Below are 27,590 nucleotides of genomic sequence, written 5' to 3'. Positions count from 1 at the left end.
AACGCACATTTTTCGTGCGCATAGGGAACACGTATGCAATATTTGATTTTATGTGTCCATTATGCGTGTATAAAATCTGTGCATAGGGAATAGCACCAATGGCATGCAAATCTTATTTAAATGCACCAAATAGGTATTAGTACCCAATGCAGTAACATGCGCCAACATTTTGTGTGTCTTTAGCAAGTTTTTTTGCGTTCAAAATTTTGTGCCTACTTTACACTGGCATTATTCTGCCAGTGGTTCCTGAGGGTTTCCTGAGGGTGGTTTCCTGAGGGTGGTCCTGAGGGTGGTTCCTGAGGGTTTCCTGCTTATTTGTTTTTCTAATAATACTATTTATTTCCTTGTCATGTTGACCTTTTTCTTGCGTCTGCAAGCTAGAATTAGAGCAACTACATGGGAATGGCAAATAACCCTGCCAACAACAGAAGACAGGAGGACCATGCAGACCGTGCGGAGCAGCCACAGGTTTATAAATGACTCTATTTCTTTTAAATTTTTATTGAAACCTGTCAAATTCATGTACAATTTTTGGGCCATCTGGATACCCTAGGGTTGGATGTTAGTTACATCGACACTTTACAGTTGAACTTTCATTAATTTGGCATCTTTAAATAACCCTAGAGCCTTTTAGTTCTGGGCCTGTTTGTATCCCGCCAGCCACACAGCTGTGGTCTGTTAGAAAAACACCTGATGGACCTTTGGTTTGACCCAGTATGGAATGTCTTATGTTCCTTATGTTATTATGTTTCCAGGTGCAGTGCAGAGCCATCCATAGATCCTGCAGGCAGCGTATTATTCGGCCACACACAACTCTCCTATGATTTCCTGAGTCTGAAGTGGTGTGAAGATACTGTTTCAGCTCTAGAGCAATTGAGACTCTGTACCAGGACCTGCACAATGATATAATTCCCATCACCTCTAGCAACCATGAGGTCCCCGGGCTAGCAAAACTTCTGTGTGCCCTGCATTTTTTGTGACAGGAAGTTTCCAGAATACAGTCTGACTGGCTTGCGGGATGAATCAGTCCTCAGTCTTCTGGCACTTTGGACAAGTCTTGAGGGCTATAATGAAACGTATGTGACAGTATATGTATTTCCCAGTGGACCCAGTGCAACTTCAGGAGATCTGGCATGGACTCTTTGACATAGCTGGGATGCCTAATGTATTGGGTATAATAGATTGCAGCAATAAGTGCAGAAAAGGAATTTAATCCAAACCATGAGGATTCATCAAAGCTCTACAGAGCAAGTAGATTTTTATTCATTTTAGGCGGCAACTCCACAATTTTAGAATAGCAACAGATTAGAATGTGTCCCCCAACATGGTCCCGTGTTTCGCCGAGGGCTGCATCGGGAGGGAGCAAGAATTTTCACAAAACACTGTAAATAAAACATACACTGGTAAGGACATAGAATGGCAAATAGTCGACATAGATTACAAATGATTATACACATACCTGAATGCTGAAGGAATTCAAAAGTGGCAGGGAGCACGTCCATCGACAGAGACTGTCAGTAATTGCATTTTACCATTCTCTACTTTGAGTCGTCAGGTTACCAACATTGTTCGTACACATTGGCAATCCCTCTCTTTGAATCGCCTTTTCCCTGGTCCCCTTCGATTTACATACCGTAGGGGCCGTAATCTCCGTGATAGACTTGTGCACGCAGATCTCAATTCGGAACTGCAGGTCCCCGCCTCTGCGGCTGTGCATCAACCTTGCGGTCGATGTACTATGTGTCAACACACAGGGGTTTATACTTCTTTTGTACACCCTATCACACATCAAAACTTTCCCCTTCGGGCCACCTCAGATTGTACCTCGAAAGGAGTAATATATGTAATTGTTTGCCCCTGTCCCTTGGTGTACGTGGGTAAGACCTCTAGAATGGCTAAAACTCGCATAATTGAGCAATGCTCCAACATCCGCAACACCCGTGAGAATGAGCCTTTAGTTACACATTGGGTCCAACAGGCACACTCCATCTCTGACCTGTCCTTTTGTGTCATTGAGGTTGTCCCCCGTTCTCCTCAGGGAGGCAACTACAATGAACAACTTGGACACATTGAACAGAGATGGATCTTCCAACTTGATTCAGTTGCTCCTAATGGTCTAAATCGGGAATTAGAGTGGCATCTCTTTACTTAAAAACCTGTCAGGGCCACCTAGGTTAATTGCTGTTTGCACTGCTAGTTGCGCCTCAGGAACGGGGGCAACTGTGATTGGCCCCGTCTGACCATGTGACCTGTCAACCTGAGTTTGCGCCAACTCCGTGTGGTTTAAATGCCTGTCTGCATCTAAGATGGACGCGCTCCCTGCCAATTTTGAATTCCTTCAGCATTCAGGTATGTGTATAATCATTTGTAATCTATGTCGACTATTTGCCATTCTATGTCCTTACCAGTGTATGTTTTATTTACAGTGTTTTGTGAAAATTCTTGCTCCCTCCCGATGCAGCCCTCGGCGAAACACGGGACCGTGTCGGGGGACGCATTCTAATCTGTTGCTATTCTAAAATTGTGGAGTTGCCGCCTAAAATGAATAAAAATCTACTTGCTCTGTAGAGCTTTGATGAATCCTCATGGTTTGGACTAAATTTCTTTTTCTGCACTTATTGCTGGGATATTTGTGAAGTGCAGTAACTTGCTCTATTGGTTTGTTGGTATAATAGATTGCACCCATATCGCACTTACCCCTAGCTCAGAACACGAGAGTGTATTCCACAATCAGAAGTCATTGCACTCAAGAATGAGCAGGTGGTATGTGTTGCCCACCAATGGATCTTGAATGTAGTTTTGAGGTTTCCAGGGAGCTGCTATGATTCCTACATTCTTGCTCGTTCCTTGCATGGAACCAATTTTCCCAAAGGGAAATACTTATCGAGCAACCAGCCATCACCATAACAGTAGGCAATGGTAGTCTTGATAGAGAACCAGGTGGCAAGGAGAAATACACACGTAGAAGTTAATTGATTTAGTATTTTGGTACTATTGTGTATTTATGTGTTTCCTTTGTCAGTGTCAAAGATGCAATAATTATTACCTCTTTTATAGGTGATGCTGGCTATGGCTGTAAACCGTGGTTTCTGTCTCCACTCCTGGCCCTGCGCACTGCAACGGAAAGATGGTACAACAAGGCACATATCAGCACTAGGTCTGTCATCGAGCAGACATTTGGTGTCCTAAAAGGTCGATTCAGATGCTTGGACCAGCCAGGTGGTGCTCTCCAGTATATTCCCTAAATGGTCACCTAATTATTAAGGCCTGCTGCATGCTACATAACCTCGCATTGCGCTTTGGGTTAGAAGTGGAGGTCCTCGAAAACTTGCCCCCAGATCCACCTATACAACCAGCTGCAGAAGCGGACAATAAAGTGTGAGACTCAGAGGTTCACTGACAGGTCATTGAGGAGTATTTCTCATGTAGGTTCTTAGAGGTCTTACAAATAACCCCTCTCCTCTGTCTAAGATATTTCCAATAATTTAAATCCATTCTTTTTTCTTCAGGAGTTGTAATTGGAGTCTGAGAAGGATGTTCCAGGATTTTCTAATGTTATCTTTGTTTTATGATTTTTTTTAAGTTAATAAATAATGTCTTTACAAAGAGTTTCTGTGGTTTAATGTAGTTCCTTAACATCCTTACTGATGTCCTGAACTTAGACACTTACGTCCAAAGTTTCCCTTGAATGCACCAAACTTGTGCCACCAATCTCAGATGATTCAGAAGCCCACATTTGGCATCTTTAAGGGACACGGTAGTCATCAACATCCATGAGGGTCCACATGAGTAGCCCATCGGATGCCCCCAAATTGACCCCTTTAAGGGATACCATAATTGTAGACGTCTACAAAGAGCCGCATGAACGGCCCTTCGGATGCCCCCAAATCAACAACTTTAAGGGATGCCATAGTTATTGACATCCATGAGGAGCCACATGAACAGATGCTTTAGTCTAGGGTGTCCCTTAAAAATGCCAAACCTGGGCTGCCGATCTCAGGTCATTCGGAAGCCCAAATTTTGCACCTTTTAGGGGATGCAGTAGTCATCAATATCCTAGAGGGGCCATATGAATGGCCCTTCAGATGCCCCCAAATCGATCCATTTAAGGAATGCCATAGTCATTGACATCTATGAGGGGCTGCAATAACAGACATTTTAGTCCAGGTGTCCTTTAAAGGCACCAAACTTGGGTCTCTGATCTCAGTCCAGAAATCTGTCTGGCCCCTTTAAGTGATGCCCCAGACTTGAATGTCCTTTTTCTTCATCACACGTGGTTCCTTGTGTACATGTCTTGCGACATCCATCCCCCACGGCCAAACCAGAAATGTCCATTTTGAGTGGAACTCTTAGAAGTTGGAAGCATGCCACGAGCTAGAGGCCGCTTGCCTTATTTTTCTGAAGGGGATGTGCGACTGCTAGCCTGCCTGATCGTACAGGATGAGAGGCACCTCTTCTTCGCCCTGGGTGCTGACAGATCCAGGAAAGCACAGATGCTGCCTGGCTGGTGCTCAGGGCGACATTTAATGCCTAAGCATCCTCACCCAAGAGAGGTGAGTATGGGTAAGGCCTTGAATTGTAGCTTGATTTGTAGAATGGGTGGGAGGTGCAGGCCCTGCATCATTTTCTCTATATAGTAATGTTTGCATTTTAATTCCAACCCAACACGAAAAGCGATTATGGATGAGGCCTTGTATTGTAGATTGAATTGTAGAATGGGAGGGAGGTGTAGGCCCTGCATTAATTACTGTATATAGTATTGTTTGCATTTTTAATTCATGCCACCAGGTAGAGGCGTTGAAAAAGAGGGCCAGGTGCCTATGATGGCAGGAGAAGGAGTTGCTCCTGGCCCTCCGCACCAGACATGGGCAGCCATATAGTAAGTATATTAGGAATTACAGCTGATTATTCCACCTCCTAAATTGATAAAATGGCGACTGATGTGCGCGCTAGTCCATTGACTTTTCTTTCCACCAATAAAATTATTGTGAATAGAAATAATAAGGTTTATTTGTATCTGTTGTGTAAAATCAATGCATCTTGAACACCACCTTCCTTCCGTCCATCCTTCTGTCTTCCTTTTCCCCAACACATTTTGCTATTTTCCTATTTTAGACAGCTTGAGCTCAGAGGAGGAGGAAGAGAAGGAGGTGGAAGAAGATGAACCTCTGCCATCACCGCCATCCCCAACACTTCCACCCTCAACACTGCCACCTCCAACACCACCTCCCCCAACATCACCACCCCCAGCACTACCAGATGCTTGACCACCACCCCCCAACATCACCATGGCCTGAGACCACGCCCTGTGTCCTGGAGGGACTAGGAAGTAGTCATCATTGACGATGAGAAGCCCTTCATTGATAATCCATCTGCGGCCCATGATCAGCAGGAGCAAGAGGCAGCATCTGAGGACATGCCAGGTGAGGAAGGAAGACTTCTTCAATCATGGCATGCCTGGATTCAGTTCTCGTACTGCTCAGTCAGCTGGACCGCAGGATGGACACAATGTGGGGGCCAATTTGGCAGAGCTGATACAATGACAGAAGCAGATGATTGAGAGTCTGTCATCCAAAGCAGAAGCTGCATCAGTGATGGTCCTGTCCTGGCCCCAGCCAAGTGGGCCCCACCAGTGATGCTCCTTCTTGTCCCCCAGGGACACCTACATAATCCCTGTCTTCCATCCTAACCCCAACCTGTTTATTTTTATATAAATATATTTATATACTGTAAATAGTTTTATAATTTATAGATTAATAATAATTAAGATTTTGAAATTTGATCCTTGTCCTGTTGGCTCTCCATTATTATGACCAACACCGGCCTCCAGTACAGTCCCTGTAATGTGCAAAAATATGATAGAGTGGGAAGAGGTTAGGGGAGAGGATTATGACAATGGTAATGCCAGAGTCAGGTGGGAACTGGGGAGAGGGTAGATGAACATTCCAGACAAGGAGTAAGGGTGTCTAGGTGGCGATGTCTAAAGGTTGGGGGAAGAGGTAAGAAAAGGAAAGAAAATCTGAGGTTGTGCCATTATCTCCTGTGTTTTTATTTGCAGGTTTCGCAGACTTGGGAAAATGCTTAATCATTGTCAAATAAAGCATAGGAAAGTATAAAATAGACAACTTGAAAACCCTGAAATAATGAGAGACATTGCATCCTTTAAAAATCACAGTACTATTTTATTGTGAAAACAAAAAAATATTGAACTGTCACTGTGGGTTCGATGACGTGAAGGCTTTGGTTAAGGTCTCCTTGGCCACAACCAGTCGGCCCACCAATGCGGTCATTGTTCTGGAATTCGGCATTCTCTTGCTGCATCTGCTGGAGGGTCAATTGGACTCCAGTCCACTACTCCGCAACAGCAGTGTTGTGACCTTGCTACCCTTCAGTCAAGTTGGTCACCATGTTGTTGGCCAGCTCATCCAGGCAGATTATGGGCATGCCAACCACTTCCTCCTGCTGCTCTACTGGATCCCCTGTAGTCTCAACCGACTGTGCATGAGGGGTGTCCTCCTGAGTGGTGTCCTTATGCAGTGTCAGTGTCCAATTTTATGTGGGCTGCATCTCCTCGACCAGTTTGCTCTCTGTGGGAGGGGTCTCATCTGTTATGTCGGGGAACATAAATTCAAGCATGGAAGGAGAGTCTAAATCTCCTTCTATACCCTCATCTATATTGTGAATGCTCCTGTTGTTTGCACTGCAGCTGCAGGAATGGATAAAACAGTCAATAATTAGTTATGTTGCACACCCAGTCACTAGACAAAGAAAAAAACAATACAAACATGGTAGTCATTTTGAAAATTGTACTTTCTGGTTGCCCTGAGTCATACCCATTGTGTACAGACACTCCATCCAGTGCCTCTGGGTGCAGTGTTGAGAGGATCTGCTCCTCCAGGGCAGTCAATCTCAGAGTACAAGCAGATTTACCACCTGTCCGTTTTCATGATGCTGCAATTTTTCCTGCTTTCTTCTTTACCTCCCTGTGGGTTTCACACCAGCAGTGCTGAATCTTCTTGACATCCCTGGTCTTGACCCTCTGGAGACTGACCTCTCATGCAATCCACTCCCAGATTTTCTTTCTGCTCAATTTTGAGCAGTTTGATATGAAGAGTGCCCTGTAGTTCTTGCAGATGCTCCAGCAGAGCTGCTCCTTCTCGGCATCAGAGAAGTGTACATCATGTACACCCTTCTGTAGAGGTTGGACATCACTGGGGCCTGCCAGCTCTTCCTGAACAGCTCCTTGTCTGTAGTCTGGATGCAAGATTTGTTTTCTTCCACTCAGCTGTCCATCAAGTTGACCACCAGCATTTCGACCATTGTTCTCCATTTCACTTGCTCACCGCCGAAACAGAGACAGGAAACAAAAGTGTTGTATACCAGTTATTGACGATTTCAAGAACAACAATGATACATGGGAAAACAGATAGGATAGACAGGAAAAAAAGACTACAGAGAGAGAAAGGCCTCCCAGAGAGCATGGACAGAGAGAGAAAGGCCTCCCTGAGAGCATGTGCAGATAGAAAAAACAGACTCTAGGAAGGACAAAGAAACACAGACCTCCCAGAGGGCATGGACAGATAGAAAAACATACTCTAGGAAGGACAAAGAAACACAGACCTCCCATAGAGCATGGATACAGAGAAAAAGGCCTCCCAGAGAGCAGGGACACATAGAAAAACAGACTGTAGGAAAGACAAAGAAACAAAGGCCTTCCAGAGAGCATGGACAGGGAGAGAGAAAGGCCTCCCAGAGAGCATGGACCGATAGAAAAACATGACTCATTTTATGTATTTTCAAATAAACATAAAGTGAAAAAAAGCCTTGTGCACATGGCAAATAAATGGGTACAATCAGAATAATACTTTCACTTTCATTTCACAGAAATTCCAAGTGGTCTATTGCCTGCTCAGCACTGCAGGCATTTCAAAAAGTGCCCACAAACTCAGTGATGGAATGCATACTGATCTTGCACAACACAGGCTACATTTGATTTGTTTTCTTTCATTGCTTTACTAAAATTAATTTTGTATGCATGCAAAACCATATTTACATGCAGAAAATTATGGGGACATAATTTATGCATGTAAATAATGAAGCAAACCAAAATTTAAAAATGTAACAAAAATATCTGAGAAAAAATGAAACAAAATAAAACAAATATATATTTCCTGTGCATGCCCTTAAAACATAAAAGGATGAGTTTCAACACATTATTGATATTGGGAGGCTTTTTAGCATAGAACAAGCACTTTGTTGTGCAGATTTGGATTTTCATTATAATCACTCTGACACATATTATATTCAAAACTTGTCTGTAGTATTATGACAAATATGCTTGAAATGTCAAAAGATACCATAAAAAGAAACCTCCTGCTATTATCAAAGGCATTAATTTGGAGGCACATTTGGAAAGAAACCAAAATGTCAAATGCGTGCCAGGATCCTCAGTCAGCAGGAATAAAATCAGATTCGTAGAATAACAGAAAAAGAAAGAAGGAATTCTGAAGTTGATGTCACAGTCCAACTGAGGACAAATGACCTCTCTAGAAAAAGAATCAGTTCAAAAATTTATGGGGGAGGGCATTAGGTTCCTGGGAAAATCTTTACCTAACTTTCAGATATTTCTGCATGGCCCCCTGTACGCATATATATATGGGACTGTAGAGTTAGTATTTCAGAACCTGTTCTGTGTGATGGGTATTGTTGGTATTTATTAAAGGTAGATAAAAATTTATGATATGAGGTATTTTTTAATTTTGTAAATTTTTAATGAAGATAGATAAGCTGGTTTTGAAAGTAATAAAAAAAAAGTATTTTTCTCCAACAGTTTTGAATGTATACCAAATACAACCATAACAGGTGTATACTCATCTCTTCCTTTCAAATCCCATATGATATCTCCAATCCCACCCTGCCCATTTCCATCCACAAATTCCAGTTAATTTTACTGTGAATGCAACTCTCTGGCACATTTTTCACATAAGATATGGCCGCAGCATAGGTCAACTTACACTATTAAATTCAACCATGAATTAAACCATAGACCATAATGCAATCCCTATAGGGTAGTCACAAAAAACTAGAAGCTATCACCTCTCAAATATATCTCTAAATAAGAACAATCAGAGAGGGAAAAGGAATCAAATCTCAATATTCACAAAACTATAAAACTCACAATCATGAGAACGAATGACAATATCATAAAGCAAGAGCTCTCAAAGATTTTTAATCTGCAGCCTCTCGCTACGCAATGGGCCACAGGCTGTATTCAGCTTTTGGAGCAATTTTTCGACTAATCATTTATTGTCACTCGATACTCTTTATCTAACAATCACTCAATTTTATTCAGTAATAAATTTCATTATAACACGCATCTTTACCCAATTATCTCGCTGCTTATACTAATTGTTATCCAATAAAATAAGAATACTTAGCCACACATATAGGTCTTCTTAAACCATCAAAACCAATCGTTCAAAACTCATCCCGACATGAATCATGTTTCGACTGCACATCTGTCTTCTTCAGGGGAATATTGCAAATTACATGAAGACAAAATATTCTGTAATCCCGGACTTAGTTTTACGTCTCTCACAGAATTCAATCATGGCGCCAAAGCGTCTCATCGTTTGGGTACCCCTATAGGGTAACCATGCCCTAGCCTAAGTTGTATTTCATATAGGCTCATTATCATGCTAATTAAATATTTTAGTGGCAGGAGATTCCCACTTGGTATTCACTTCCTGACCAGCTTTCACACTGCATCTACCATGTGCAACATAGCAGCAGGAATACCCACTTGTTATTCTCTGAACAACTTTAAAATAGTACTGACTCTGCACACTTAGGGTATAGTTGACCTTACCACAAGCCCCACGGTAGCAACACCCCATTTGCAATGAGCTCCCCACCAACCTAGCTGCAGCCAAATTCCAATAGCTTAAGTGTAGCCTACAACATGGTATAGCCTACTGAATTTCTGAAAATACCTCCAGCTGTAACTGCCTTGAGGTCCTTGTTCACGACTTGGCATGCCATAATCATCCTGCAAGATGCTGCATATTAATGCTGATTACACGGGTCTTCTAAGGAGGATAATTGTAGGTTGGCACTCACTGATGTGACTGCATCCATTTAGCCACAAGTAATACTGAAAACATATTGCACATTGCTGCCAAGATAGTTCAGTTCCTCCAAAGTCAACCTATGTGATTCAGAAATGATAACACATGCCATATATAGCTAAGTACCTGCAAAGTACAATTCCAAAAAAAACACAAGGGTTACTATGCCGAGTGTGTTGATGCAGTAATAAATAACATAAGGGGAGTATAGTATCTCTGAATTAACCGACCCCAAGATGGGGGGGGGGGGGGGTGTCCACCAAGCATACTTTTCAATATAGATGAATAGCACGTTGTACCTAAGGGGAAGCAAGCTCATGCTGAACTAATTGCAAAACAGAGCCCAAATCAACAGCCAGGCTCACAGATGAAGATAAATAGCTAATGAGATATGCAATAAAGGACCTCATGCAGAGAAAGAGATGAATCCACAGACTATGCAGTAGCACAACCACATCTTTGAGTGTGGAGTTGCCAAAGTCACATGAGACTATGGATGTGCATTCGTTTGCGATGAAATAGGAAATATAGACAATATTTCCTATTTTGTCACATTTCGGGGCGTCTCTGAAATGATAGGAAAACCCACAAATTTTGTGTGGTTTTCTTATTGTTTTTTTGGGGGGGAGAAAGGGCTCATAAAAAAAACCCAAACCCACCCCAACCTTTCAGCTTTAATTAATTACAATCCCTCACCCTCCCAATCCCCCAAAAACTTTCCTAAAGTCCCTGGAGGTCCAGCAGGGGTCCAAGAGTGATCTCCCCCTCTCGGGCTGTCGATTGCTACTAATCAAAATGGTGTCAATGGACCTTTGCCCTTACCATGGGACAGGGGCTATCAGAGACATTGGCCAGCCCCTGTCACATGATAGGAGCAATGGATGGCCCGCTCCATTGCCCCTACTATGTAACAGCCAATGGCACCGATAGCCCCTGTCACATGGTAAGGGCAAAGGGCCACTGGCGCCATTTTGTTTACTGGCAGCCGATGGCCCGAGAGTGGGAGATCACTCCCGGGACCCCCGCTGGACCACCAGGTACCTTAGGCAAGTTTTGGGGGGGTCAGGAGGATGGGGGATTGTAAGTAAGTAAATCTGAAGGGTTGGGGTGTTTTGGGGTGTTTTTGATTTGGGACAGCCGAAAAACAATCGGCCTGATCCACGAGAAACTAAATTTCCCACGGCAGGCCGATAACAAAGGCCAAAGCAAAAAGTTTGGCCGAATCACATCTCTACTTGAGACAAGCTTTTGACATCCCCAGCATAGGATCTGTGATGCGTGGTGGCATGGCTACCAATTTCTTGCATTGCTTCTCCAGGATTTCCAAAGTACCATTTGAAATTGCCCTAGGACTGAATATAGGTGAGAGTCATATTTGAGACTGGCATCCCAAGATTCTTGGATACAGCAAGAAATTAACAATATGGGCAGGGCCGATAGTAGAGACTTTGCCACAGGGTATCAGCAATCACCAGAATAGCACTTCTGCAAACTCTTGGTGGTGACCAACCAGATAGAACAGTTTTAGAATCTCTCTCTACTGGCATAGCCTATGGCACCCGAATTGGGAACAAAGACCCATTCTGGTAAGGCAGTGTGAGATGCCTAGATTAAGTGAACATGCAAATAAATTTGCCAAATCACAGAGGGTTGCATCTGGATCATTGCAATAAGAATTAATAGCTATTATTTAGTATGAGATTTCAAGAGCCACTGAATCTCCCAAGGAACTTATAGCTATATCATCGAACACAAGAAGATTGAAATGCATGCTGGAAACTGTGAGATGATGACCTTCCCACAACAGTACTAAGTCACTTGGCTGATTCTTCTAACGTTTACCTACCTACACTAGAGACTAAATCAAGGAAGGGTACAAATTCCACTTAAATTCAAGTGCTCGAAGGGAAACTAACCACAATATAACACCCATCCTGCACAAGCTATGCTATTGCTTTGTTGAACCCTTGAAGAACTGTTCTGCCTTAATATTAGCCACCATTAGCTAAGATAATGGTTCATGGAAGAGCAACTGGGGCCTGTCCCAGAAGATGGCTACAGTGATAAATTATATGTATGGCCTTGAAGAAATAGAATGCTATTGATAGAGATACAGGACAGGGTAGCACTTCACCTTCCTCATCCATAGGAGTACTTGCACAACACTGAGGATCAAGAAGATGCAGCAATGTTTTTGGAAGATGTGATAAGTAATGTAGCTGATCAGCTTTATGGCAATGCAAAAGAATAATATGGGCACCTGAAATAACAAAATCCCAGCTACAATAAATAACAGACCAAATCTGACAGTAATTTCATAACATTGTCTGTGTATTGGGACCCAAAATGTGCATGCATGAGGACCTGGATGCCATAATTTACCCATTAAGTAAAGAGCAAATAATGATACTCAGGAAATGCTGACATGCAAGTGCTGGAGGTGATAGAGCTGACAGATGCTTTTGAGGATTGCCTTAGGACCTTCAGATTATGAGACTGACACCCTGCCTGCTGTGCTAAGAAAGCTCTAGGACCCCATTTCTGAAGTGGAATGGAACAGTAAATATTCCAACAACTCTTACCACTGTTGGCTTCCATGTGAGAGTAAGAACATTTGGTTTGCTGTTCTGTGCTGCCTGAGTTCATGCCCAATCGGGCACGCCTGAGCAGCCTTTATGCAAGTGGATGAGAATTATTCAGCTACAGCCTACAAGTAAAATTAACCACAATAACCTAAATACCAGGCATGAAGATAGAATGACTCAAAAAACTGCCTATATCATTTGGTAATAATTAGGGGAAGGATGCAAATATAATAGAAATACAGCTAATAAACATATGTCTGCATGCCAATGACAGAAATATGCAAATAAGGTTATATATGAACTAAGACCACCTACAAAAGCAGAAGAAAGTGAGAAATCATAGAGATGCAGGTGGCTGGTTCAGTTATTACCCTGGCTGCTACATATGGCTGCCATAGCTCAAATATTCACAATCTCCGGCTCACTGCACATTGTCCTTGACTTTCTCAGCCAGGATATAAGACAGAGGCTGAAAGGACTTGATGAGGATGCCATAAATGACTTGCTAATGAAAAGAAAAGCTGACATGCAGAAATGCTGACATACATATGCTGGAAATAGGGCAAACACTTGCAGACCCAACTGCAATTAATAACCTTAACATCACCATGCATGGGGCACTAACATGTGCATGTTGACTCTAGGCTATGTGACACCCAACCTACTGCCAAAGTCAAGTTGCAGCATGAAACCACTGCCAGGATGCCCTAAATGCTGTGCTGACAGAAATAGGGAAGAACAATGCCAGAAATCTGATGGCATATGCATGGTGGAAGTAGAGCACCTAATGCGCACCAACATGGAAGCCTGATAGCAGTCAGTTATTAGCTGAGAGAACTGAGGTGACTCTGCTAGAGATTTGCTTTCGGAACTGCAGAATCCACTCAGGAGAGTAACCTGTTTCATACCTTTTGGCTTCAGAGTGAAAATAGGAAGAAATTGTGTCTGTACTTGCAAATATACAAGTAGGATCAGGAAAAGGACATGTATAGAGGCTCAACAACTACCTACTCACACCAGAACTGTACATGAGCATGATCAATCAAAAAACACAGGTAGAGGTACAAGAGGTAATGGAGGATCCCATATGAGCAGATACCCCTCTCACACAATTGGTACAGGTGCCCTAGGCATGGATGCCTAGATGCAAAGTGACTTGATGAACAAAACAAACAGATGGAAGATTTGCACATCTCAGCCTGTGCATAGAGCAAGACATGCATGTGCTTTCTTACAATCAAAGCAACATGTACACCACCACCAAAAGCTAACCACCACAAAGAACAGGTAGCTGGATGCAATAAGCTTGGTGAGCAAGGGCAATGGACAGCTTTAGAAATCTGGGTTTAGTCAGGAAAGCAACCAGTACCTAATCCTAAACCATATTTCATTGACATGCAGTTCTTCCACTTGGCAGCACAGATTTGATGGTAGGCATCAATTGAAATTCTCTGGAGAACATGAAAAGCCCTAAAATACCACAATTTTCAGTTGTAGACCCAGAAGATGTGGCTGACAGAAGGTGAAAACAATGAACTTTGCAGTCCTTATCTAGTGCTTTTTTTTTGTCACTGTGTAATCAGAAGCTGCTATCACTGGCAGCCATTTGAGGATTGCATGCAATGGCTTTCCCACAGAGATGATGGAAATAAAAAAACACAACAGACTGGGTGAACAATGTCCTTTATTATCATCATTTACCAAGTTACTATGTTTACCACCCACAACATGGGTGACAGCCAGGTGGATAAGCACCACCACATAGGGACCTCATGTTGCTGCCTATACTGCTTGCTTGCAAAGGGCTACTGCCCTCAAGTGACTGGCTACTAGAAGGGAAACATGCTCTGTGGCTTGCTCTCCAGGACTTGTACTACAGCTGAATGCTCAACACCTCTAAGTCAGTTCAAATCTTAATGGAGGCCTGATTGCCTCCAAATTGCAGGCAGCTCTTTATATTTTTTATATAATAATGCACCCCAGGAGCACACAATGGGGCCGATGCAAAAATCTTGCACTGAAAGCAAGCGCTGTGTATTCAGCGCCCGCTTTTATAATGCGCCCCCAGGCACCTCTCCTGGTGGTGTGATGCAATATTTAAATTAGGGCTCGCTCTGTCGAGGAGGCGCTAGGGGCAATTGTGCACCTCTAGCGCCTCCTTGACAGTGCAAGCCGGAGAGAGGTCCGCTGTTGGTGGCTGTCCGCCGGTTAAGAAAACGGACGCTGAAAATGGATGCTGAATTTATCAGTCCCATTTTCCTAACCAGCGCACATGCAGGGGTTAGGAAAATGGATGCTGATAAATTCAGCGTCCATTCTCCCAACCTGACTACCGGCACCAGAAGGAGTGTATATAATCAATAATAAAGTGTCGGGCACTTAATATTAATTTATTCACTCCTTCACTTATTGTGGATTAGTCCCTTTACTGTCACATGTCAGTGAAAGGACCAATCTCCTTTCAAAAGGCTGTCCTGAAAGGGAATTGATCCTTTTACTGACCTTTCACTGATCCTTTCACAATGTCAGGGAAAAGGACCAATGGGCAATCAGTGAAGGAGTGAATAAATTAGTATTAAGTGCCTGACACTTTAATATTGATTTAAATACTCCTTCTGGTGCTGGTAGTCAGGTTCAGAGAATGGACGCTGAATTAACCAGCATCCATTTTCCAAACCCCTGCCAGTGCTTTTTTTTTACTTTTTTTTTAAATTATTTTTTTAAAGAGTTGTTCCTCCCACTTAATATTAAGAAGGAGGCAGTACAGAAAAGAAGTTTTTTCTGCTTTTCTGTACTAGTTTTAGTAGCGCTCAGCAATTAACACCTGCTCCGGGCAGGCGTTAATTTCTGATCATTAAAATGTGCGTCCTAGACATTTTTTTTTGCATAGGGAGTGAATAACTAATAGCCTCATTCACATGCATTTGCATGTGATGAGCGCTATTAGTTTCACTCCACGTTGGACGTGTCCCAACTGCGGGTTATACAGTGCGCTGGGCTCAGTGCACTGTATTGCATCGGCCCCAATGGGGGAGAGGCCCATGCCCACAAACTGGGCCGCTTGTGAGATATCCCACATAACATACAGCTATTAGCATTAACCTAGAAAGGTACATAAAATAAATTAATAAAACAACTTAAAATGTTTCTTTTTAAAATTACACTACAAAAGTCAACAATATCTTCTCATTAGAAGATTCTTAGTACTTTTTAAATTGGTGAAACTTTTTAGCAACATGTTTTTGCCAACCTCTTTTTAAAGTTTCTCATTTGAGCAGAGAGTGAATTTAAACCCATGTCCTCCTGGAGCATATTACATAGCACTAAACATCTGCACCACTGAAATACGGTACATATACAAAGGGCTTCACTTTATTCATCTTAATCAGTGCACTGTTCAAGAAAATCTAGGAGAATGCAGGTCGAGTTGCCCTCTTTATCCCCTTCCTCTCCTCCTTGCTTTACAACTGAAAAGCAGATCTGTAATGATTAAGTTCTCCTGGAGCTGGGGAAGGGGAGATAGCAGAAGTCATATCTGGCAGGGCCCATCCCTTGCTCATTTATTTTATTGTCCAGGTTATACCTACCACCTGGTTATACCTACCCCTCTCTCCCTTCTCCACTCCACCTACCAAGCCATAAAAGTAGATCATGTTCTTTGTGCAAGGATAGAAATTATCCCTAAATCTTGCTGCTGTTTTTTTACAAGGCAGCCTGAAGCTGCCTCTTTAAGTACCATTTCTCATTATTTTCTTTTCTTTTTTCTTTTTTTTTTTTTTAAGAAATGGAAACAGCAGGAAAACAAAAATGTTCCACATGGGAAGCCAGGCACTCCAGGAACCTCAGCACAAAGATTCAAACCCCTTTCCTGTGCACCAGAGCTGCATAAAACAAACCATAATTGTATTTATTTTATTTTTTTTTTGTTTGAGTCAGCTAGCCTGCATGCTGAAAAAGAAATCAATCACTGCTCTACTGCCAGGCTCCTCACACACACCGATTGCCCCCAGCAATGGTGTGAGCACCTCCCCACAGCATAACCTAACAGCAGGCAGCAAAAAAAAAATCCCTTGTTAGCACCGGAATACAGAAAACAGTATGTGATTGACATACATAAATAAATAAAAAATAAATAAATCAAACACCCTTTTAATGAAGTCTTAGAAATTTATAAACTACCAAAGAAGGAACATAAGAAATTGCCATGCTGGGTCAGAACAAGCGTCCATCAAGCACAGCATCCTACTTTCAACAGAGGCCAAATCAGGCCACAAGAACCTGGCAAGTACCCAAACACTAAGAAGATCCCATACTACTGATGCAAGTAATAGCAGAGGCCATTCCCCAAGTCAGCTTTATTAATAGCATATAATGGACTTATCCTCTAAGACTTAGAGGATAAGTCTTAGAGGATAAGTCCATTATATGCTTAAACCCAGCTACACTAACTGCACTAATCACTTCCTCTGGCAACAAATTCCATGGAGCCCTTTTTAAATATTGGGGTTGAATTGGCTACCCTCCAGTCTTCAGGTACAATGGATGATTTTAATGATAGGTTACAAATTGTAACTAAAGATCAGAAATGTCATTTATATGTTCCTTCAGTACCTTAGGATGCATACCATCCGGTCCAAGTGATTTGCTTCTCTTTAGTTTGTCAATCTGGCCTACGTCATCTTCCAAGTTCACAGTGATTTGGTTCAGTTCATCTGACTCATCACCCTTGAAAACCATCTCCAGAACTGGTATCTCCCCAACATACTCATTAGTAAACATGGATACAAAGAATTAATTTAGTCTTTCTGCAATGGCCTTATCTTCTCTAAGAGCCATTTTAACCCCTCGGTCATCTAACGGTCCAACCGACTCCCTCACAGGTTTCTTGCTTCGGATATATTTTAAAAAGTTTTTATTATGAGGTTTTGCCTCTACGACCAACTTCATTTCAAATTCTCTCTTCACCTGTCTTATCAATATTTTACACTTAACTTGACAATGCTTATGCTTTTTCCTGTTTTCTTCAGATGGAGCCTTATTTCAATTTTTGAAAGATGTTTTTTTGGCTAAAATAGCCTCTTTCACCTCAACATTTAAGCATGTTGGTAATTGTTTTGCATTTTTTCCACCTTTCTTAATGCATGGAATACATCTGTACTGCATGTCTAGGATTATATTTTTAAATAATGTCCATGCCTGTTGAACACTTTTAACCTTTGCAGCTGCACCTTTCAGCTTTTTTTTCTAACTATTGTCCTCATTTTATCAAAGTTTCCCTTTTGAAAATTTAATGTTATTGTCCCCCTTCTAGTTATTAGTTTAAATTTGATCATTTTATGATCACTATTGCCAAGTGGCCCCACCACCATTACCTCTCTCACCAAATCTGGGTTCCACTAAGATTTAAATCTAAAATAGCTCCCCCTCTTATTGGTTCCTGAACCAATTGCTCCATGAAGCATTCATTTATTACATTCAGGAACTTTATGTCTCTAGCATGTCCTGATGATACATTTATCCAGTCAATATTGGGGTAATTGAAATCTCCCATTATTACTGCATTGCCAAATTGGTTAGCTTCCCTGATTTCTCTTAGCATTTCATCATCTATCTGACCATTTTGTCCAGGTGGACAGTAGTATACTCCTATCACTATACTCTTACTCTATCCACCTTCCACCAGGTCTCTGTGATGCAATTATGTCAATCTCATCATTTGCTACTATACACTCTAACTCTCCCATCTTACTTCTTAGACTTCTGGCATTGGCATACAAACATTTCAAAGTGTGTTTTTTGTTTGTATTAACAACCTGCTTTTCAGTTGATAGGGATAATTTGGAAATCTTTTGCTCAGGTGATTTTTTACGTATAGGCACATGGACTATGTTTGCTTTTATTGGAACCTCTCTGTTGGGATGCCCTAATTCTACTGTTTTATTAGTATCTTTCAAGAATACCTCCCTCTGAACCATGCACTACTGAGTGACTCTTGGCTTTCCCCCTTGTTCTAGTTTAAATGCTGCTCTATCTCCTTTTTAAAAGTCAGTGCCAGCAGCTTGGTTCCACTGTGCAGCAAAAAAAAAGCACTTGCTAGCACCGGAACACAGAAAACAAAATTGACATAAATAAATCAAACACCATTTTAATGAAGTCTTAAAAATGTATAAACTACCAAAGAAAGAAAAACATTTAAATATGTCACATTAATAATATTGTTATCAACTGTAATCAGATTGGCTTAAAGGTTTCTCAGATGAAATTACATTTAATCATAACTCCCTTCCGCAAAGGACTGATAGAGTTCATAACTGTAGAACATCTTCCTTCTTCATTGAAGAGCTATCTCTGTTGAATAACAATCTACCCTCTTCAGAGGGGATAAGCTCATCTTCACCATCCCTTGGAAGCCAAGAAAAAGTCTATATAAACAGGATTAGCAGCAAATGTCTTATGGCTGAAACTGCTTACTGCTAACAGGATGCCCTGCAATAAAGCAGAAGACAATACAACAAAGAGAGAGAAAGAAGAATAAACGGGCCGATGCAATGTGGACATGTAAGCTAATGCCTGATGTGATAACGGGATTACTGCATCCAAAACCCGCATCCAATTGAGCACATAGCTAACAGCGCTCATTATATGTAAATTCATGTAAATGACACTAATAGCCATTACCCTGGGATACCAAAAATGATCGTGCAACCAACTCGCCCTGTTTAATGTTGAAAATGTAATGCCAACAGCAGGCTGTTGTTAAGTTGAGGAGTAGCCTAGTGGTTATGGTAGTGGGCTATGAAACACAGAAACCATAGTTCAAATTCCACTATCACTCCTTATGACCTTGTACAAGTTGTTTTACTCTCTAGTGCCTTCTTTACAAAATTAGATTGTAAGCTCTCTGGGGATAGGGAACTATATATTAGAGATGTGAATCGTTTTCCATATCGTCTTAACGAAAGAAATCGTGTGGCAGGAGAAGAAAATCGTGTTTGGCACGATTATTTCGTTGAAAAATCGTTAAAAATCGTTTTTTCCGATTAGTGCGCACTAACTCGAGTTAGTGCGCACTAACTCCCCGTTAGTGCGCACTAACTCAAAATGATACAAATAGACACTTTCCAGGTCACTGAAGGTCAGTTAGGAATGAATATGTGTTCCTATTGGCTGGCAGCCCTCTTATCTATTGATGTTACCAAGGTTACCACTGAGGTGATGGTTGGGGGGATGGGAAATGGAACTGGAAACTCATGAACACCAGCAGAAAATGAAACAAAGTGTTCACACTTCCCAGGTCAGTAAAGGTCACTTAGGAATGAATATGTATTCCTATTGGCTGGCTGTGCTCTTATCTATTGATGTTACCAAGGTTACCACTGAGGTAATGGTTGGGGGGATGTGAAATGGAAACAGTTGGAAGCTTGACATGTGATGATCAGCACTCACATGACTAGAACTTCTTTGTTTATTATTTTTGTTAGCAGACACGTGCATGTTGAATTTGCCAATCACTGTGCATTTTAGAAAGGTGGTCCTGGCTGGAACTGTACACAGTTCAAATATATGTAATTGATTGTTGGTAAGTGTATTTTTTAAGTAGCCACACTGGCACAAGTATGTTTACTTTTCCTCCTACTTAACTCACTAGCTCAGCTTTGTAAGAAGGGCTTCTCTGCTTGAGTGAGGGTCAGGCAGCTCCCCCCTGTCTGTGAAGCCAGCCTCTCACTAGTAATGCAGGGAGGGAGCTGTCTCAGACTTCACCATCCTCCCCCCCCCCCCCTCACCCACACACCATTCACTAGCTGGGACATGGGGGAAGTCAGGCGTGAGGGTCAGGCAGCTCCCCCCTGTCTGTGAAGCCAGCCTCTCACTAGTAATGCAGGGAGGGAGCTGTCTCAGACTTCACCATCCTCCTCCCCCCTCCCCCTCACCCACACACCATTCACTAGCTGGGACATGGGGAAAGTCAGGAGTGAGGGTCAGGCAGCTCCCCCCTGTCTGTGAATCCAGCCTCTCACTAGTAATGCAGGGAGGGAGCTGTCTCAGACTTCACCATCCTCCCCCCCCCCCCCCTCACCCACACACCATTCACTAGCTGGGACATGGGGGAAGTCAGGAGTGAGGGTCAGGCAGCTCCCCCCTGTCTGTGAAGTCAGCCTCTCACTAGTAATACAGGGAGGGAGCTGTCTCAGACTTCACCATCCTCCCCCCCCCCTCACCCACACACCATTCACTAGCTGGGACATGGGGGAAGTCAGGAGTGAGGGTCAGGCAGCTCCCCCCTGTCTGTGAAGCCAGCCTCTCACTAGTAATGCAGGGAGGGAGCTGTCTCAGACTGGTATCAGGGTTAGGGCACTGTGTGCAGGAAGATCACAACACTCCTGGTATTAATAGGGATAGGGCACTGTAAGAGATGACTGTAGTAGATTGAATAAAGATCTGATGTTTCTGCTCTCCTCATACCAAACAAAAACAACACACAAGCAGAGAAGCCCTTCTTACAAAGCTGAGCTAGTGAGTTAAGTAGGAGGAAAAGTAAACATACTTGTGCCAGTGTGGCTACTTAAAAAATACACTTACCAACAATCAATTACATATATTTGAACTGTGTACAGTTCCAGCCAGGACCACCTTTCTAAAATGCACAGTGATTGGCAAATTCAACATGCACTAGCATTTCAGGTGCCTGCTAACAAAAATAATAAACAAACAAGTTCTAGTCACGTGAGTGCTGATCATTACATTACTTTTTTTGTCAAGCTTCCAACTGTTTCCATTTCACATCCCCCCAACCATTACCTCAGTGTTAGCCTTGGTAACATCAATAGATAAGAGCACAGCCAGCCAATAGGAATACATACATACATATTCATTCCTAAGTGACCTTTACTGACCTGGGAAGTGTGAACACTTTGTTTCATTTTCTGTTGGTGTTCGTTAGTTTCCAGTTCCATTTCCCATCCCCCCAACCATCACCACAGTGGTAACCTTGGTAACATCAATAGATAAGAGGGCAGCCAGCCAATAGGAACACATATTCATTCCTAATTGACCTTCAGTGACCTGGAAAGTGTTTATTTGTATCATTTTCAGTTAGTGCGCACTAAATCGAGTTAGTGCGCACTAACTCCTGTTAGTGCGCACTAACACGATTTAACGATTTTTAACGATAAATCGTTAGAATTTCTATTGTATCGTGTTCTATAACGATTTAAGACAATATTAACATTATCGGACGATAATTTTAATCGTTGAAAAACGATTCACATCCCTACTATATATAGTATCTGAATGTAATTTTCTAAAAAGCAGAATATAAAAACAAAGTCATTCTGTGCTTAAGAACTAAACAAAAAAATATTTTCTGTGTTTCCTTCTACAAAGAATTGTCATAATACTAAGTAGGAGGAACCACAGAGACCAAAAAAAAAAAAAAAAAAGGCCTGACAGTGAAAATAGTAATTCAGGTCACAGAATATACATGAACAATATAGATGGGCCAGACCATGTATATTTTTATTTATTTATTTATTTAAATACTTTTTAATATACCGATACTCAAGACTAGTGTCTTATTGTACCGGTTTACATTGAAACGAGGAGTAACCAATAAGCTATGAAGATAGAGTTACAATGAACAGGGAGTTTACAGAGTGGAAGGGTAGAGAGCAAAAGCATACGATTAACAAGATAAGATATAGATAACTAGGTTTTAACATAACGAGGTTTCACATAGGAACGAATGTAACAGGCTTAAACAATAAATAAGTCTATAGGTCTCAAACACTGTAGTCGTGAATGAGGGAGGAGGAGGGGGAGATGAGTGGGAAAGGATTGCATAGCTGAGCTGTTAGAATGGTGTCCATTAAGGGAAGGCTTGGGTGAACAGCCACTTCTTTCTGAAGGAAAACGGGCATTGTTCCTGTCGAAGTTCTGGGGGGAGAAGAATTTTTCTGGTAGTGGAAGAAAATGGATGCTTATATTGAGTGTCTGTTTTCCTTATCCTCACTTACAGCCACCTCTCCAAGGTGCCTGTTGTTGAGGAGGCACTAGGGATGCACTATTTCCCCTAGCACCTCCTTTTTAAGGCAGGAGCTAATTTCCCTATTGCATTTGGGGAGGGGATTTAAATAATGTAAACTTATTTTGGGGATGTATATTGCATTGTATACCCAGGGGAAGTGGATTGGCATGCACTAGGAAAACAGGCACTCAATATGAGTGCCCATTTTTAGCATGCCCTCATTGCATTGGCCTAAAGTCCCTTCTGAGGAAACAGGAACAAATGGAACAGTCTTTGTGCATGTAGCTGTACCCTTCTTCACAAGGATAGTAGGTCCTCACTAAGGAGTTCATCCTTCTTGGGGATCCTTTGGTCTCATAGTGTTCTGAGCTAGATTTTATAACAGTTACTCCATTGGGCAGAAGACAATTGATCGGATAAAGTTTCTGCTCTCCGCTCCACAGCTGGTAGATTACTGCGGGCTTGAAAATGTTGTGGCCCAGCTGCAAGCTGGCTATCTTCTGGTCCAAACCCCATTGGTAGTCTGGGTGCTCCCATATACTCTGAGGGCTTGTAGGGTTCTTTATAATCACTTTATCTGCATACTCTTCTATCCATGCATCCTGTTTCTCCTCTGAAATGTTCATCACGTAAACCAGGCTGTAGGGAAACTGGAGGCCAAATATACCTTAGACTTTCTGATCGATGATCCGTTGACCCATCACTGGTGCTTGCCCAGCTAGAGTTTAGAGTGGGTTCTCAGGTCTTTGGACCCCTGGTGAGAGCCCTTTTGCTCCTAAAGAGTATCAGACTTATCAATCTGTCTCTCTGTAAATTATAAGAAGGACCCTCAGGGAGGGAATGCCCTGGGAGGTGTCACTTCTAAAATAAACTCCTTTTGGTAAAGCTGGGAGTCCCCACCAAAGTATGGAAAAAATGCATCTTTACTCCTTGACTGCTTACTCAAACTGAATCCCATACTGTATTAACAAGGTTGGGCTAAATAGTCTTCAGGCATTGAATCCAGACTCTCCAGATGGGAAGGACTGAGGGGTATGAACTGCTCCTTACAAAGTCTGTTCTAATGACAGGGAGAGTGACTTCTGGTGACCAGACTGGGAAGGGCTGTTATACTCTTTCTGCCCAAATCAAAAGTGGTCTGAGGAAGGACACTTACTGACGAACATTTCCACAAGAGACAAACAAAATACAAATGTAAGAAGATGTTATACCATTTCACCACTAGGGGGTACCTTCCCTAAGGAACTATGACCAGCATAGCCATAGTCAAAATGTCTCACATTAAACCAAGATACATGTAAAAATACATTAATTTACATATACATCCTTTGGCCAATTTATACTGTCGATTAAATAGTGGTTAGAATGAATTGTGTCCAGCACTGCCACTGTTGGAAGAGTAGGGGTACTGCCATTATCCAAGAATGCAATTCTAACAACACTTTTTTGAGAATGCACAATCACCACAGGTATATAATGATGCATTTTATATAAGTTTTTAGCCACTGTTTAGAACAACTCTTATGTTTGTGTACATTTTTTCTGGGTGTGTATTTCTGTTAATTTTAATTATGTGTCAATATGTGTCTTATAAATTATATTTAAATTAGATTTTTTATTATTTTTGTTTTTGTGATGTTTAAGCATCTTTTAATGTTTTTAATTGTTTAATATATATGTTTTATAATTATAGGAGCCCCTGAAGCAGCTCAATGAATAGAGCAATACTTGGCCAGAGTCAGGCCTATATACTGTGATAATAAAGAATCTTTGTCTTTTACCGATCTTTCTACTTCTGGTTGCTACACTACCATATTGGATCAGCTTCTGTAGTATTTCCTGAAATTATTTTTTTGAATATGATTTTACTATTATGATTGTTTTATATTTATTGATTTTATTATTTAATGTTTTATGAAGAATGGCAATGCTTCAGTTTTTCCATTGTTGCTCTGCATATAGAGACTATCTTGTTGTGGGTTCCAGTTCAGTTCTTCTCAGCACGTTTCAGTTCATATATTCTGATCTCTTTATTCTGTATTTGGTAAGGGTCTGACTGTGTTCTGCATATGTGACCGAGGTGAGGTATTTGCTAGCATGTAATTTCTGTGTAGGGATCAATAGCAGCCTGCTTCCTAATAAGAGTTTTATTGGTGTGCTAGGGTCTGGTATAATATATGAGGTATTTCCTTTTCTTAGATAAGGTTGTTAAGTGAGGATTACTATATTGGAATGGTAATTCTGTTTGCTCATGGCTTTCTGAAGACCAACTCATACCCAATGTGCAATTGTACAAAAAGTCTAATACCATCAGAGCTCCAAGTATCTTTTTTGCAGAGTTTTCTGGCAGGTACATGTGACTATAATATGCATGCTGTAAGTATTACTTTTGCCTCAGAAGAATGCACTTTTGAATGTTCTTTTTCATGTAAAATTTATTATAAATGCATAATTTAATTGTGTGTGTCTGTAAATGATGTGGGGGGTGGTGGATTTGTGGGGTGATGTGTGTGAAAGGCTATAAGGTTTGCCTAGGGTACCTAATAAACTTCCCTATCCATCTGTTCTGTGGTGGGGGTTGGGGGCATATCAGTTTTAAAAAATATAGATTGTAGGATGGAGCTGTGCTTTAATTGATGGGCCTGGGTCAGACACTGAATGAATCAGGGGTGGTGGTGATGGGGGGGGGGCAAGAAGGACATTTTTCACATGGGGCAGCAGACCTGTACCCACCCACGGCACCTGAGGCTCTCCCACCAAGCACCTGGAGTGGTCCTATTTGTATTGGTATTTGGGGGTGTGGCTGGTTGGATGAGGTTCAGCTGCCAGGGAGTTTGTGGTATTTGGGGAGGGGATTTAAATAATGTAAACTTATTTTGGGGATGCAGAGATGGACTGAAGGGGGAGGGCAAATGGCACCATCATGCCAGGTACTTTCATGTTCACCAGATAAATGGGTTAGATGAGAGGCCTGGGCCAGCGAGCTGATGATACCTGGGGGTGGGGAGTGGCGGGATACCTGTCAAGACCTTTATTTAATGTTCTCTTTTTAGAGACAGAAGCCTATTTACTCACATATCTGCAAAAGATATCCTGGTAACTAGACACTGAGCCTGCCCACAAGATTGCATCATTTTAGGATTACTCTGTCATATGTACACGCTGGTAGGGTAGGCTTGCAGAGAATCCACCTTATGTATCTGCATACATTTTGGGTGCATACATTAGTTGGCACTTTAATCCTACTGTTTCTAGGAAACAGGTTCTATGCTAATTGGAGCCACATCACTTGCCCACTAGCCTGGCTAATGATTATGCACCTTTGTATACTTGCAGCCTGCTAGAACACCATGTCAGCTGCTGTGTGACAACTGTGGAGGAGTCACAGAGATGTGGAGGATAGAGATTCTCCACTGCCCAAGAGCAGACAGTGAGAGGCCTGCTATTGGTAGGGATCAGGCAGACTTTAACAGATTGGCTCCCAGCCCTGCACTGCCTTGAATTGGTGATCTGCACTTACCTCTTAGTTAAAGCTATATTGTATGTGCACCTAGAACCCAGGGGAGCTATTTTCTTTTGAGTGACATCATCAGTAGAGAAATATTTATTTAAGTGTTTACAGTTCTGTGACAGCTGATTGACTATTGAGGGTTTGAAGAGATTACCCTAAAAGATTTATCATGAGAGGCCCTAAAAATCAGAGAATTAGATAAAAGAAATCTGTTTAGAGATCAATACAGTTGCAAGTAATACCATCACCATACAATTCCATTAATTTGCAAAATTGTTTAAAACTGGATGAGTGGAGGGAGGGAGTGAATTTCATACAGTATCCTCATCAGGAAGAGTAAGAGAGGAAAGTTAACACTGAAACAACAAATTTCTGATTCATTTTCTAGGAAAGTGAATGAAAAAAGAGGGGGAGATTATTTAATGGACAATGATTTTTCATAATCTAAAAATGGATACATAAATAACACACACACATAGATCCTTGATAAAATTAACAGGTCTTTATGACCTGAGGTAGAACACTGCTGAATGAAAGTTGTCTAGCCAAGTGACTGAGTCATAAACATTCTAGAAGAGAGAATAAAAATTGGATACCATAATTGAACTGGGATCAATTCTTTCAAAGGAAGGAAATGGTTGCCATTCAAGGAAGCAAAATAACTTTGGGTCTCTAGTAGGCATAGAATGCTCTGCTCATCAACAGCAGTCGATGTCTGCAGAATGTAGAATGTGCAGCACAGCACCTGCTGTCAGAGAGCATTAAAGATGCATCATGTTTAAAGAGAGTACCTAAATTCTTAAACCTAGTTAGTGGACAATTGAAGAACTGATAGAGATTAAACAGTCCTAAGGAAAAGGGTTATTTATTTAACTATTTCTTTATTTATTCTTTGAGTGATTGACTTGGAAAATTGAAACAAATACTGCATATATAAAATAATCATAACCTATTGTCTTAAGAAGGATTAAAGGAACAAACCTGAAAAGAAATGTATAACATTAGGAGTACATGCTATAATTTTATTTACAGTATTTTAATGCTAGCTAGTTTAAAGTTCAGTTCCACTTTTGTGCCAGCTGGAGGAGGTAACATTATCACACTAATCATCAGAAGGAACTTTGGCTTAAGGGAGCATTTGCTTTATTTATTAAAAGAAATAGACAGTACGGGTACAAAGAAAATCCAGAAGAAGAAGAAGAAGAAAAAAAAAGAAACTACAGACAGAGCAGTAGTACCAGAGAACCAAGGAAAACTACAAAGGTGTGAGTGTGTATATACCTTTACATACATTCTTGCCAGAATTAAACTGACACTAAAATGCAGCACAAAGAGCACTATCA

The sequence above is a fragment of the Rhinatrema bivittatum genome, chromosome 5 (genome assembly GCF_901001135.1).
Source record: "Rhinatrema bivittatum chromosome 5, aRhiBiv1.1, whole genome shotgun sequence".
NCBI lineage: Eukaryota > Metazoa > Chordata > Amphibia > Gymnophiona > Rhinatrematidae > Rhinatrema > Rhinatrema bivittatum.
The sequence above is the reverse complement of the archived record's forward strand: the minus strand, read 5'-3'. Positions refer to the sequence as shown.